Below are 15,413 nucleotides of genomic sequence, written 5' to 3'. Positions count from 1 at the left end.
GTTTCTGAATAAGTGTCTTCCATCATATAATCCATATGACACGGCAAAGTAAAGTTAAATCCAAAGCTACACCTTAGCCACATCCACTCAACTTAGTTTTTCTTAATTCGCACTCTTACACCTGTATGTAACTACTTTTACAAGCAAACTGGTGTCAGCAACTTGGCTAACACACTGCAACAAAATTTAAAGGGAGGCCATAAATGGCCGAATTTTGAACGCACTTTTTTTTTTATATATCTGATCCGTGTGATGGACAAACCACAGTTATAAATAGCTGACCTGTAAAATAATTATTCCTGGCCCCTAACATCTGGGGCTATGTCTAGAAATATCTGTATAAGCGGCAGCAGCAGACATAACTGGAATGGACCCTCTTGCTATATGCACTGCAGTCTGCCACATGCACTGCCTGCCTTCCTAGCACTGATATCTAAGCAGCTTTATTAGTCCTCAGAAGGACTGTTAGTTGAGATGGATATGTGCATTAAATATGGTATATGCACACTAAGTAAGAGCCAAGCAAATTTCTCCCTTCCTCAGCAGCAACTCTCCCTATACGGCCTGATTCTGGAGCAGACTGTGACGAGCATGGCGGCGCCAGGTCTGATATAGGCCTGATGGCACTGTGCAGCCAGCCAATCACGATAATGCTACAACCAACATGGTTGCGGCATTACAGTGTGTGGCAGACAATTCCTGCATGTTCATTGGCTCTCTAAAGAGCACCAAACATGCAGGGCAGGGACTCGAGATCCTGCCAAGCAACCCCAGAAATACTCAGCGAACTCCGACCATCTCGAGCAGTGCGATGCTTGGGCGAGCAGCAAGTAGTGGAGAACATGCTCACTCATCATTAATATTTAAATTTATACCACAAACATTTTGTTTTAGCCCCAGATTTGACATTTTTCCATAGGGAAATGGGTAAAAATGGCATTAAAATTTGTCCCACAATTTTTGCAAAATGAGGCAATACCCCTTATGTAGCTGTACAGTACTGCTTAGACACATAGTGAGACTTGGAAGGGAAGGAGCGCTATCTGAGTCTTAAAATTTTTCACAGAATAGTTTGCGGACTCTATAAACAGAGTATCTAAGATCCAGAAAAGAAGAGCCCTCTCCCCTTAAATGACCCCATTCTGTAAATTACACCTCTCTGAGAATTTATCTACAGGTTTAGTGACAATTTTGAATGCATGAGTGTTTTCCAGAAACAAGCAGTAATGAATGTTGCTAAGTGAAAATTGCAAATCTGCCCCTGTAGTGCCCATTCGCTATAGTGACCAATATGTTGTAGTGCCCATACATTGTGCCCAGCTTATAAAATCGGAGCAATCAGCTCACCTGACCAGGTGCATGGCAAAATGCTCCAGTAAAGGCAACAGTACAAATTATAGCTGCCTCTTACACCTAGAGATGAGAGAACCTTCCAAGGTTCGGTTTTGTTCACCAAACATTCCGATGCTAAAACTGTGTTTCAGTGGCAAATCAGAATGCCAGATTTCCACTTAAAAATTGTTTGGCCTAATATAGTGTTGCAGCCTGGAGGGTCAATTATCTAGTCTTAATCATATGTGCTAAAACTGTTTTTCAGTGGCAAATAAGAAGGCTGTATTTCTAGTTAAAAATCGGTAGGCATAACAGTGTTGATCAGGCACTAAGAAAACAAATAGTGGTTGTTCATTTAGCATAAAATGATATATGGCACTCTTGAAGTAAAGGATGACGTGCTCAAGTAGGATATCCAACCTGTAAAGAACAATATGAAATAAACTTATACACACAATATTTTGTGAGAAATAACATCCTTTTATTTCACTGTGCATTCATTCTTGTTAAACGTTTTTGGTCCAATTTGAGACCTTCATCAGAATTGAATACTTGTGGCGGAGGAACTTCTGTTAAGATAGCGCATGTGTATGTGAGCTGCATCGCAGAGGTAGACGCTGATATTGATTGATCATTTAGTGACAGGTGACTGACGGCTGTGGGCCTAAGGTTGTGAAACAGCAGGGTACAATAGGGTAAGGCTACTTACAACATGAGTAGGAAAAAGTGAGGTCATGATGAAAGGAAGGGGAAACAGGCTTGATGTTCCATGTGTATGTGGGTTATGCTTTAATGTTAATGAACACAGTCTCAAAGACCACTGACAACATTGGTTGGTTGCTGGATGGGCTACTTTACTCCCTTTTTTTGGCAGCAGCACAGTGGTACGCCTTGTAGATAATGCTCAGCAAGAGCATATGCTCGAGTGGATGGCATGTGCTGAATCAAATGGTCTCTCTTCCTCTTACTCCACCTTAACTTCACACACAGTACAATCCTATTGCAGAGAAAAGGAGACACAAAAGCACAATAGGGTCTTATCCGTGTTACAGAGAGATATTACACTAAGAAATTTGCTCACCTGATTAGGATGAGAGAAAGCATATAGTCTGGCGGCTGCTGCAGATCCACAGGTCCTCAACGACCAGAAGAAATCACGTATTCAGTGGAATTTGTAGTTATATTCCTCGCTGCCGCAAGAATGTATTCCAGGAGATAGATGTCAAAGATTCACAGTGGTTTATTCTACACGTTTCGGGGGTCTCATGCCCCCTTCGTCAGGAAATACCACAGTACAATCCTCAGAGTGCCACCCCAATCACCCTTGTTTTTCCCTGCATCAAAAATTTCCAAATGCTTAACCACCTGTGGAGAACCTCAAAAGGGCCATTCTGATGATGTGTTCACACATTGTATTTCATGGGCACCAGAGGTGTGCTCCGAAGAGTCACAGAATCCAGAGGAGGAAAGCATCTACACCGATGCCTAACATTTTTTTATGTTGGATCTGAGGCCTGACAAAGTAGGGTCCAAGCAGAATCCAGACCCTAGCATACAAAGAAAGAGACCATGCATATAAATAGGATCACCACACAGGATACAAATAAGTTAAAAAAATATATATTTTTATTGTTAACAAAAGCCAGAAAACACCACACAATAAAAACATTTAAGAACCATCAAAAGGTAAGACATGAAAACTCCTCTCCTACAAAGATCCAAATGTCATATTCAGAGTTTAATAATAGTATAACACTATATCCATTTGCCGCTTATAATTAATATTGCACACAAAGAGGTACCATATATCACATAGAAATGCTGCTAACATAGTACCCTGGAAAAAAATACAGCCCCTGTTCTCAAGAAGAATAATCTGCATATAAATGTGAGCCCAATAGGCACCATATATATTGCCCACTGCCGCTTGTAATTAATATTGCACAAAAGAGATATCACATATCACATCAAAATGCTGCTGGCATGGTACCATGAATGGATAACTGAGGGAAAGTACAACCCCTGTTCTCATGAAAGATCATCTGCATATAAATGTGAACCTATTATGCACCATATATAATGCTCATTGAGCCTAGAGAACACAGATGGCATATATGCATAGTAAGGGAATGGTTAACCTGAGTCAGGGTTAAACAGGCTGCATACATCACCCTACAAAAGTCCAGACAGAGAAACAAGTCAGTCGCCCCGTCATCTAGATAGCAGCAGTGCGGTCAAGGAGGTTATCAAGAGATCATGGAGGAGACCCACGCGTTCCGACACTCACGGTGTCTTTCTCAAAGTGAGCATGAGTATTTTTTGCCAGGGTACTATGCTAGCAGCATTGCTGTGTGATATATGGTACCTCTTTGTGTGCAATATTAATAAGCGGCAAGTGGATATAGTGTTATACTATTATTAAACACTGAATATGACATTTTGATCTTTGTAGGAGTTTTCATGTCTTACCTTTTGATGGTTCTTAAATGTTTTTATTGTGTGGTGTTTTCTGGCTTTTGTTAACAATAAAAATAAATATTTTTTGAACTTATTTGTATCCTGTGTGGTGATCCTATTTCTATGCATGGTGACTTTCTTTGTATGCTATTTCCTCATTTTTACATGCATAAGTGATCCCCCAGTGATTTTACATTGGATTTAATATTATATGGATGGTGCCCACTTGATTTTGTTCTATTTGTATAGAATCCAGACCCTAATCACCAGATGTTAACCACCAATGGCGGAGGTGATTCTGATGAGACTCAGATACCAGAGGTGCACGAGGACTGTACTATGGTGTCAGGGCAGGAAGAGGAGAAGGGTGACTCTCATGGTGAGGAGTGTGAGAACAGAGACGATGATGATGAGGTTGTAGATCTCACTTGGCGTGAACCCAGAGGTATGCAGCTGAATAGCTCAGCAGAGGTGGTAGAGGAGGAGGAGGAAGAAGAAGAGGAACAATAGGAGGTTACGTTGCGACTTCCAACAAAGACACAAAGTGACACACACAGCAGCAAGTCTGCCTTTGCGACTGCGAGTCCGCAGTTCACAGGGGTGGCAAGGGTTGCCTAGCCTGGGTATTTTTTGAGACTGCAAAACTTGATCCAACACACATTATCTGTCAGTCATCTCATCAACTCCATCTGCTGCTTCTTCCTCCTGTGTTACCCTTCCAAGTGTTCATACACAGTTCTCTGGCCGCAGAAACTACAATTGTTTACCCACCACAATTGGGATGAGTGTGAGCTGATTAGGTTTTATGGAAGTAGACATGACTGCTGCTTTTGTGTCACCTAGAACATCACATCTTTCTCAATCCACTATAACATCTCTGCCTGCACCTCACTCACAGTCCAGCAGTTTTTCCTGTTCTGTGTACTCCGACCTCTCTCAGCACAGCAGCCAGCTTTTGATCCCGCAGTTGAAGTCACATCAAAGACTGTTTCCTCTTACACATGGCCATGCTAAGAGCTTGAATACCAGCATCTCTAATCTGTTGGCCATGGAAGTGCCGCCATTCCACCTGATGGATACAGATGGTTTCTGAAACTTGATGGCTGTCACAGTCGCCCCAGTACCCATTGCCATTACTTCTTAAAGAAAGCTGTGCCTGTGTTATACTAGCATGTTGCCAACAGCATCACCCATTCACTGAAAATATCTATTACTGCCAGGTTGCATTTCACCACTGACACCTTTACAAGCAAACATCGGCAGGGGTGTTACATCTCGCTGAGTGGGCACTGGGTGACTCTGGTGGCTGTGGGGGCAGCCGCTCAAGAGGTTGCTCCACAAGTCTTGGAATCCCCAATGCTTGCGAGACAAATCTTTGTATCTAACTGTTCCTCCACTGCTTCTGACTCCTCCACCTCCTCTACAGCGTGGACCTGTGCCCTCAACTTCTCCCTTGATCAGACATGTGTTCCAAACGGACAGTGCAGATAGAATCTCCCCTACCTCTGTACTGTGCAGCCATGGCTCACTGCAATCAGGCAGTGTTTAAATTAATATGCATTGGAGACCTCAGTCACACAGCTCAAGAGTTGTGGACAGTTATCCAGGCCAAGTTATAGCAAAGGCTGTCTCCACTAAACCTGGAGCCAGGAAAGGCCATGAGGGATAATGGTGGAAACCTGGTGGTGTCCATATGCCATGGCAACCTTTCACATGCACTGAATGGCTCACATCCTCAACCTGGTGGTACAGCAATTTCTACACCACTCTCCCAGTCTGGATGTGATGCTACAGAAAGAATGGTCACTGTGTGCTCACTTCCGATGATCGTACCTCACAGGTCATCGACTCACATTGTTACAGAGGTTTTTCAGGCTATGGGTTAACCATTTGATTAGCAATGTTCCCACATGAGAGAATTCCACTCTGCACATGTTGCAGCGGCTTTGGCTGCTGCAATGTGCCCTTGGGCTTTGTGTCCTTTTGCATAGCCAGGGTCAATGCAGTCTGGACGTGGTGCAAATCATGCTTGTGGAGTAGGCATAGGTCAAGGACCTCTGCAGAAAAAAAGTAGATGTGTTCCAGCTTCTTTGAATCAAAAATTTATTAGAAATTAATTGTTTAAAAAATCATGGCAATGGCAAAGTTCACATGACAAGATATAGTTATGCATTTCAAACGCTTGAGGCGTCCTTTACTAAACTATACATGAAGAAGTCCTATACAACCTTTAGCAAATTATGACCAATAAAAAAGTGATTTTAAATCACATGATAAACATGCTAATCACATTAAAATTCTATGTGCAAAAAGGAAAGAGGGGAGGAAAGCAAAGGAAGGGGAAAGAAACAAGAGAAGAAATGTGAAATACATAAAATCATGTAATTACCTACTGTAAGAATTGTACTCACTCAACTGAAGCAGGAGAAAAACAGGAGGAGTGCTTCTTTAAGAGAGTCCATGTGGGTTTATTTGCTCCATAAACCCCAAAGCAACAACACAAGGTTTCCAGCCTTCAGAGCAGGCAAAAGCAGCACAAACAGTCCTTAGCTGGGCTTTGTTCCCTCAGGCCCTGTGCAAAACAGGCCAGGGCAATGTCCAGCCCAGAGGCTCTGTCTTGAGCCATACACACAGGAGGCCTTCTACCTCCCAAGTCTCAGACTATGTGCTAAACCACAGCCTCCATTATGTAGGCTGTAACCATACCTACAGGTGAGGTATGGATCACTTGGCTGGTCAAATGGTCATGACATCACTGCAGGTTCTGAATCACCTGCACGTACTGAAGGAAAACAGGGGTACAGTCAGCACCCTCACCCAGAGGTGAGGAAATATGGGTAGTCAGACCCTCCCATCTCTCATAACTACCCGCATCCCAGACCCAGGTGCACTAACCAACATATTAGTGCTCATGTGTAGAGATGAGCGACTTTGCCTTTTTTTATTGTCGAGTCGGGTTTCATGAAACCTGACTTTCGCAAAAGTCGGGTCGAACGAAATCGGCCGACTATAGGGAAAAGTCGGAGGCCGACTGAAACACGAAACCCAATGCAAGTCAATGGGGAAGCAAAGTCAGCAGGGAGTGGAAGACAGTAAACACACCTACAGTGCCCATTTCAATGCCAAAAACATCATAACATCATCTTATTACTGAAGCTTGTCAACCTTAATTTACTTCATAATAATAGTTACGCATTGAAAACTGGGGGTTATTTGGCTAAAGTTGTGGGAGGGTAGGGCTGGCTCTAGGTATTCGTGCGCCCTGGGCCAAAGAGTGTCAGTGCTCCCCTTTAACACATACCACAACTCATGATGCTCCGATATGGCACAGAAATATAGGTATAGTACAATGACAAATACTTCACTGCTTACATGACATGACTGATCTATTTTAAATTGTACAATAGCTCAAAAAAAGGACAGTATATTATTCCATACAGTATTATGGCCACCACTTTGTGCACCATACAGAATAATGAGCCCCAAATACTTCTCCATACAGAATAATTGGTCACATATAATGTTCCATACAGTATATGATGAGCTCCACATAATGCTACAGTACATGAGGTCCCCATGGACGATGCTCCAGTGTCTGATGTCCCCCATTTGGAATGCTCCAGTATATGATGGGCCTCATGGATGATGCTCCAGTGTATGATGGGCCCTAATAATGCTCCATATATAATGGGCTCCATTTCTAATTCTCCAGTGTATAATAGGCCCCGTAAAAGCTGCTCCAGTGTCTGATGTCCCCCATTTGGAATGCTCCAGTATATGATGGCCTCATGGATGATGCTCCAGTGTATGATGGGCCCTATTAATGCTCCATATAAAATAGGCTCCATTTCTAATTATCCAGTGTATAATGGGCCCCGTAAATGCTGCTCCAGTGTTTGATGTCCCCCATTTGGAATGCTCCAGTATATGATGGGCCTCTTGGATGATGCTCCAGTGTATGATGGGCCCTAATAATGCTCCATATATAATGGGCTCCATTTCTAAATCTCCAGTGTATAATGGGCACCGTAAATGCTGCTCCAGTGTCTGATGTCCCCAATCTGGAATGCTCCAGTATATGATGGGCCACATGGATGATGCTCCAGTGTATGATGGGCCCTAATAATGCTCCATATATAATGGGCTCCATTTCTAATTATCCAGTGTATAATGGGCCCCTGTAAAAGCTGCTCCAGTGTCTGATGTCCCCCATTTGGAATGCTCCAGTACATGATGGGCCTCATGGATGATGTTCCAGTGCATGATGGGCCCTAATAATGCTCCATATATAATAGGCTCCATTTCTAATTCTCAAGTGTATAATGGGCCCCGTAAATGCTGCTCCAGTGTCTGATGTCCCCCATTTGGAATGCTCCAGCATATGATGGGCCTCATGGATGATGCTCCAGTATATGATGGGCCCTAATAATGCTCCATATATAATGGGCTCCATTTCTAATTCTCCAGTGTATAATGGGCCCCGTAAATGCTGCTCCAGTGTCTGATGTCCCCAATCTGGAATGCTCCAGTTTATGATGGGCCTCATGGATGATGCTCCAGTGTATGATGGGCCCTAATAATGCTCCATATATAATGGGCTCCATTTCTAATTCTCCAGTGTATAATGGGCCCCATAAATGCTGTTCCAGTGTCTGATGTCCCCCATTTGGAATGCTCCAGTATATGATGGGCCTCATGGATGAAGCTCCAGTGTATGATGGGCCATAATAATGCTCCATATATAATGGGCTCCATTTCTAATGCTCCAGTGTATAATGCGCCCCATAAATGCTGCTTCAGTGTCTGATGTCCCCCATTTGGAATTCTCCAGTATATGATGGGCCTCATGGATGATGCTCCAGTGTATGATGGGCCCTAATAATGCTCCATATATAATGGGCTCCATTTCTAATTCTCCAGTGTATAATGGGCCCCGTAAATGCTGCTCCAGTGTCTGATGTCCCCAATCTGGAATGCTCCAGTTTGTGATGGGCCTCATGGATGATGCTCCAGTGTATGATGGGCCCTAATAATGCTCCATATATAATGGGCTCCATTTCTAATTCTCCAGTTTATAATGGGCACCTTAAATGCTGCTCAAGTGTCTGATGTCCCCAATCTGGAATGCTCCAGTATATGATGGGCCTCATGGTTGATGCTCCAGTGTATGATGGGCCCTAATAATGCTCCATATACAATGGGCTCCATTTCTAATTATCTAGTGTATAATGGGTCCCGTAGAAGCTGCTCCAGTGTCTGATGTCCCCCATTTGGAAAGTTCCAGTATATGATGGGCCTCATGGATGATGCTCCAGTGTATCATGGGCCCTAATAATGCTCCATATATAATAGGCTCCATTTCTAATTCTCCAGTATATAATGGGCCCCGTAAATGCTGCTCCAGTGTCTGATGTCCCCCATTTGGAATGCTCCAGTATATGATGGGCCTCATGGAAGATGCTCCAGTGTATGAAGGGCCCTAATAATGCTCCATATATAATGGGCTCCATTTCTAATTCTCCAGTGTATAATGGGCCCCATAAATGCTGCTCCAGTGTCTGATGTCCCCCATTTGGAATGCTCCAGTATATGATGGGCCTCATGGATGATGCTCCAGTGTATGATGGGCCATAATAATGCTCCATATATAATGGGCTCCATTTCTAATGCTCCAGTGTAAAATGCGCCCCATAAATGCTGCTTCAGTGTCTGATGTCCCCCATTTGGAATTCTCCAGTATATGATGGGCCTCATGGATGATGCTCCAGTGTATGATGGGCCATAATAATGCTCCATATATAATGGGCTCCATTTGTAATGCTCCAGTGTATAATGCGCCCCATAAATGCTGCTTCAGTGTCTGATGTCCCCCATTTGGAATTCTCCAGTATATGATGGGCCTCATGGATGATGCTCCAGTGTATGATGGGCCCTAATAATGCTCCATATATAATGGGCTCCATTTCTAATTCTCCAGTGTATAATGGGCCCCATAAATGCTGCTCCAGTGTCTGATGTCCCCAATCTGGAATGCTCCAGTTTATGATGGGCCTCATGGCTGATGCTCCAGTGTATGATGGGCCCTAATAATGCTCCATATGATGGGCTCCATTTCTAATTCTCCAGTGTATAATGGGCACCGTAAATGCTGCTCCAGTGTCTGATGTCCCCAATCTGGAATGCTCCAGTATATGATGGGCCTCATGGTTGATGCTCCAGTGTATGATGGGCCCTAATAATGCTCCATATATAATGGGCTCCATTTCTAATTCTCTAGTGTATAATGGGTCCTGTAGAAGCTGCTCCAGTGTCTGATGTCCCCCATTTGGAAAGCTCCAGTATATGATGGGCCTCATGGATGATGCTCCAGTGTATCATGGGCCCTAATAATGCTCCATATATAATAGGCTCCATTTCTAATTCTCCAGTATATAATGGGCCCCGTAAATGCTGCTCCAGTGTCTGATGTCCCCCATTTGGAATGCTCCAGTATATGATGGGCCTCATGGATGATGCTCCAGTGTATGATGGGCCATAATAATGCTCCATATATAATGGGCTCCATTTCTAATGCTCCAGTGTAAAATGCGCCCCATAAATGCTGCTTCAGTGTCTGATGTCCCCCATTTGGAATTCTCCAGTATATGATGGGCCTCATGGATGATGCTCCAGTGTATGATGGGCCATAATAATGCTCCATATATAATGGGCTCCATTTGTAATGCTCCAGTGTATAATGCGCCCCATAAATGCTGCTTCAGTGTCTGATGTCCCCCATTTGGAATTCTCCAGTATATGATGGGCCTCATGGATGATGCTCCAGTGTATGATGGGCCCTAATAATGCTCCATATATAATGGGCTCCATTTCTAATTCTCCAGTGTATAATGGGCCCCATAAATGCTGCTCCAGTGTCTGATGTCCCCAATCTGGAATGCTCCAGTTTATGATGGGCCTCATGGCTGATGCTCCAGTGTATGATGGGCCCTAATAATGCTCCATATATAATGGGCTCCATTTCTAATTCTCCAGTGTATAATGGGCCCTGTAAATGTTGCTCCAGTGTCTGATGTCCCCCATTTGGAATGCTCCAGTATATGATGGGCCTCATGGATGATGCTCCAGTGTATGATGGGCCCTAATAATGCTCCATATGATGGGCTCCATTTCTAATTCTCCAGTGTATAATGGGCACCGTAAATGCTGCTCCAGTGTCTGATGTCCCCAATCTGGAATGCTCCAGTATATGATGGGCCTCATGGTTGATGCTCCAGTGTATGATGGGCCCTAATAATGCTCCATATATAATGGGCTCCATTTCTAATTCTCTAGTGTATAATGGGTCCTGTAGAAGCTGCTCCAGTGTCTGATGTCCCCCATTTGGAAAGCTCCAGTATATGATGGGCCTCATGGATGATGCTCCAGTGTATCATGGGCCCTAATAATGCTCCATATATAATAGGCTCCATTTCTAATTCTCCAGTATATAATGGGCCCCGTAAATGCTGCTCCAGTGTCTGATGTCCCCCATTTGGAATGCTCCAGTATATGATGGGCCTCATGGAAGATGCTCCAGTATACGATGGGCCCTAATAACGCTCCATATATAATGGGCTCCATTTCTAATTCTCCAGTGTATAATGGGCCCCATAAATACTGCTCCAGTGTCTGATGTCCGCAATCTGGAATGCTCCAGTATATGATGGGCCTCATGGATGATGCTCCAGTGTATCATGGGCCCTAATAATGCTCCATATATAATGGGCTCCATTTGTAATGCTCCAGTGTATAATGCGCCCCATAAATGCTGCTTCAGTGTCTGATGTCCCCCATTTGGAATGCTCCAGTATATGATGGGCCTCATGGATGATGCTCCAGTGTATCATGGGCCCTAATAATGCTCCATATATAATGGGCTCCATTTCTAATTCTCCAGTGTATAATGGGCCCCGTAAATGCTGCTCCAGTGTCTGATGTCCCCCATCTGGAATGCTCCAGTATATGTTGGGCCTCATGGATGATGCTCCAGTGTATGATGGGCCCTAATAATGCTCCATATATAATGGGCTCCATTTCTAATTCTCCAGTGTATAATGGGCCACGTAAATGCTGCTCCAGTGTCTGATGTCCCCATTTGGAATGCTCCAGTATATGATGGGCTCCATTTTTAATTAACCCAGGCATGGTATGTGAAAAGAGATCCATGGAGTAATCTGAAGTGTGTGCTGCTGCATCCTTCACTTTTGGTGTGGGTGAAGGACACAAGGAAAGAGGTTGCTCCTGACCAGAAGCCTGCACTGACAACTCAGTGCTTGCATTTTTTTAAACTTCAGAAGAGGAGACGATAGAGCTGGAGGCTGTTTCAGCAATGTAAGCCAAAAACAGTACCTGATGCTCTGGCTTTAAATGCAGTCTACCTACTCCCAGAAAAGGGAGCCTTACCGGCCTTCCAGAGCTACACCAAGATACATGCTCAACACGTCCTGCCTTAGCTGCTATTGTGCTTTTGGCACTACCAGCAAATGCACCACTACCACCATCAGTACCAGATGGCCCCCCATGCCCACGTCCGCGTCCTCTTCCACCATACTTCCTCATGTTTTGGAAAATGGAACCAAAATACCAGCAGATATATGGTACTGTATTAGAAACGTACAGCTCTATACAGTCTAGGGATAACAGTAAATCTCCGTATATATTTCATGAGTCATACACAAGTGCACACAGGCTCAGTATGGATTACACAATTAAAAAAAAAATTGAAAAAGGGTACAGTATATATACAGGGTATATATAGTATAGTGTAAACATTATGAATCTCCGTATATATTTCAGGAGAAAAAATATCCCCATTTTTAATTAACCCAGGCATGGTATGTGAAAAGAGCTCCATGGAGTAATCTGAAGTGTGTGCTGCCGCAAATGCTCTCAAGCCCAGTATGGATTACACAAGAATATAAAAAGCTGTAAATGGGTAATGTAACACAAGCATACAGCTGTATACAGTGTTGGGGTAATCTTAAAGCTCCAAATATATTTCCAGAGTAACAGACAGACGTTCACAGGCTCATTATGGATTACACCAGAATCTAAATATCAAAAAAGGTAACTCTATCAGAAGCGTACAGCTGTTTACAGTGTTGGCCAAATTTGAAAGCTCTGTATATATTTCCAGAGTCACCCTCAGACGCTCACTCAGTCTGGGTTTGACCATAATAAAAAATGTTGTAAAAAAGGTACTGGATAACAAGATAGCAAGTATATATATTATAGGGTACAATTGAGATCTCCGTATACATAGTCCCGTAGTCACTCTCAGACGCTTACTCAGTATGGATTTGACCGCAATACTAAATGTCGAACAAAGGTACTGTATAACAAGATACAAGCTGTATCGAGTATAGGGTAAAAATTGGTATCTCCGATTCACTGTATGTATAGAAGTCGCAAACCACACAGCTCACTCACTATGGATGATACCGTAATAAAAAAATTTGAACAAAAGTACTGTATCAGCACATACCAGGTGTATCCAGTCTAGGGGTAATTGTAAATTTCCGTCTATACTTCTGGAGTCAGACACAGACACTCACAGGCTCACTATGTATTACACCAGAATTTAAAAAGTAGAAAAAGAGAAAGGTATTCGAAGCGTTCAACAGTATACAGTGTTGTGGTACTTTTAAATCTAAGTATATATTTCAATCTCAGTAAGCCAGTCCAGACTCTCCGCTACTGGAAACTACATGGATACAAGTACAGACGGAAAGTCGAGTGTTTGCAGAAATTTGGGAATTACTCATCATGGGAAAACCTCCCGGTAGATGTTGCAGAGGCGATGCAGACCCTCAATTACTGTGTCTGTGGAGACAGCGAAAACGGTTCTTTGTGAAGAAAGGATTGCTTTATCGCAGTAGCGTGGTTCACATTACCATTACTCGTCTCCATCAATTTATGATCAAAGGGAGAGATGTACCCATGGTCCTCACTGCCTATCATGATGTGTCTGGTCATTTTGGAATGCAAAAGACAGAAGCCACAGGCCATAGGCGATTCTATTGGATTGGCATGAGAGGAGACATTGAAAAATGGTGGCAGGAATGTCACACGTCTGTGATTATCATAACTATGAAAGGTGATCATAAAGCACCACTGCATCTGCTTGTAAGCTGACATCCATTACAAATGGTAGCCATCGATCATCTGAAGGTAGAGGCCAGCAGGACAGGCCATAGCTACATCTTAAGCATCATCGATCAATACACCAAATTTCTAGTGGTCGTCCATGTGAAAGATTTAACTGCCCAGACTACACAGCGGTGGAGCAGGGAGAGGTAAGTATTGCAAGTTGCAAGTGCTGTGGCCATGACCAAGCAGGGGGGCACACTCGTGGGTGACAGTACTGGCACAGGGCCCCTCATAGTACGCTGGTGTGTCTGATGGCGAGTGGGCCCCCCTCCGTCAGAGACACTGTATTGTACTATGAGGGGCCCTGTTCCAGTGCCGTCGGCCATCAGTGGGCCCATCCACCTGTTCAGAGCAACGGCACTTGCCCGGGTGTGCCAGGTGTTGACCCCAGCCCTTGCGGGGGGCAGCCCAGTTAGGGAGGTTTAAAAAATGGCATATGTTGATGTGTAGACTGGACATTCAGCTGCTGCAAATGGTGGAATTGGGCAAGTCCAAGGAAGAGGAGGACAAAAGTGAGGCAGTTTTCTGACAACCTATGTGTCATCAGGGGAAGGTGGGACAAAATCCTTTAAAACCCATGCATGGTTCATTTTAATGAAGGTTAGATCATCAACATTTTGGGTCGACAGACGGGTCCTTTTTTCTGTCAGGATTGATCAGCAGCACTGAAGACTCTTTCAGATAACAAACTAGCAGCAGGGCAAGCGAGCTCCTGTAAGGCATAGTGCGCCAATTCAGGCCAGGTGTCCAGTTTAGAGGCCCAATAGTCAAAGGGGAATGACCTGTGAGGGAGAACATCGATATGGGAGGAGAAGTAGTTGACAACTACTATCTCCTGTCATAGAATCATAGAATCATAGAATCGTAGAGTTGGAAGGGACCTCCTGGGCCATCTGGTCCAACCCCCTGCTCAATGCAGGATTCGCTAAATCATCCCAGTCAGATGTCTGTCCAGCCTCTGTTTGAAGACTTCCATTGAAGGAGAACTCACCACTTCTCGTGGCAGCCTGTTCCACTCATTGATCACTCTAACTGTCAAAAAGTTTTTTCTAATATCTAATCTGTGTCTCCTCCCATTCAGTTTCATCCCATTGCTTCTAGTCTTTCCTTGTGCAAATGAGAATAAAGTTGATCCTTCTACAATGTGACAGCCCTTTAGATATTTGTAGACAGCTATTAAGTCTCCTCTCAGTCTTCTCTTTTGCAAACTAAACATTCCTAAATCCTGCAACCTTTCCTCATAAGACAGGGTTTGCAGACCGGTCACCATTCTGGTCGCTCTTTTCTGAACTTGCTCCAGTTTGTTGATGTCTTTTTTAAAATGTGGTGCCCAAAACTGGACACAATATTCCAGATGAGGTCTGACCAAAGAGGAGTAGAGGGAAATAATGACTTCACGTGATCTAGACTGTATGCTTCTGTTAATACATCCTAGA

This window comes from Dendrobates tinctorius, unplaced genomic scaffold (genome assembly GCF_039654945.1).
Source record: "Dendrobates tinctorius isolate UK_male_01 unplaced genomic scaffold, ASM3965494v1 ptg000115l, whole genome shotgun sequence".
NCBI classification, from domain to species: Eukaryota; Metazoa; Chordata; class Amphibia; order Anura; family Dendrobatidae; genus Dendrobates; species Dendrobates tinctorius.
The sequence above is the reverse complement of the archived record's forward strand: the minus strand, read 5'-3'. Positions refer to the sequence as shown.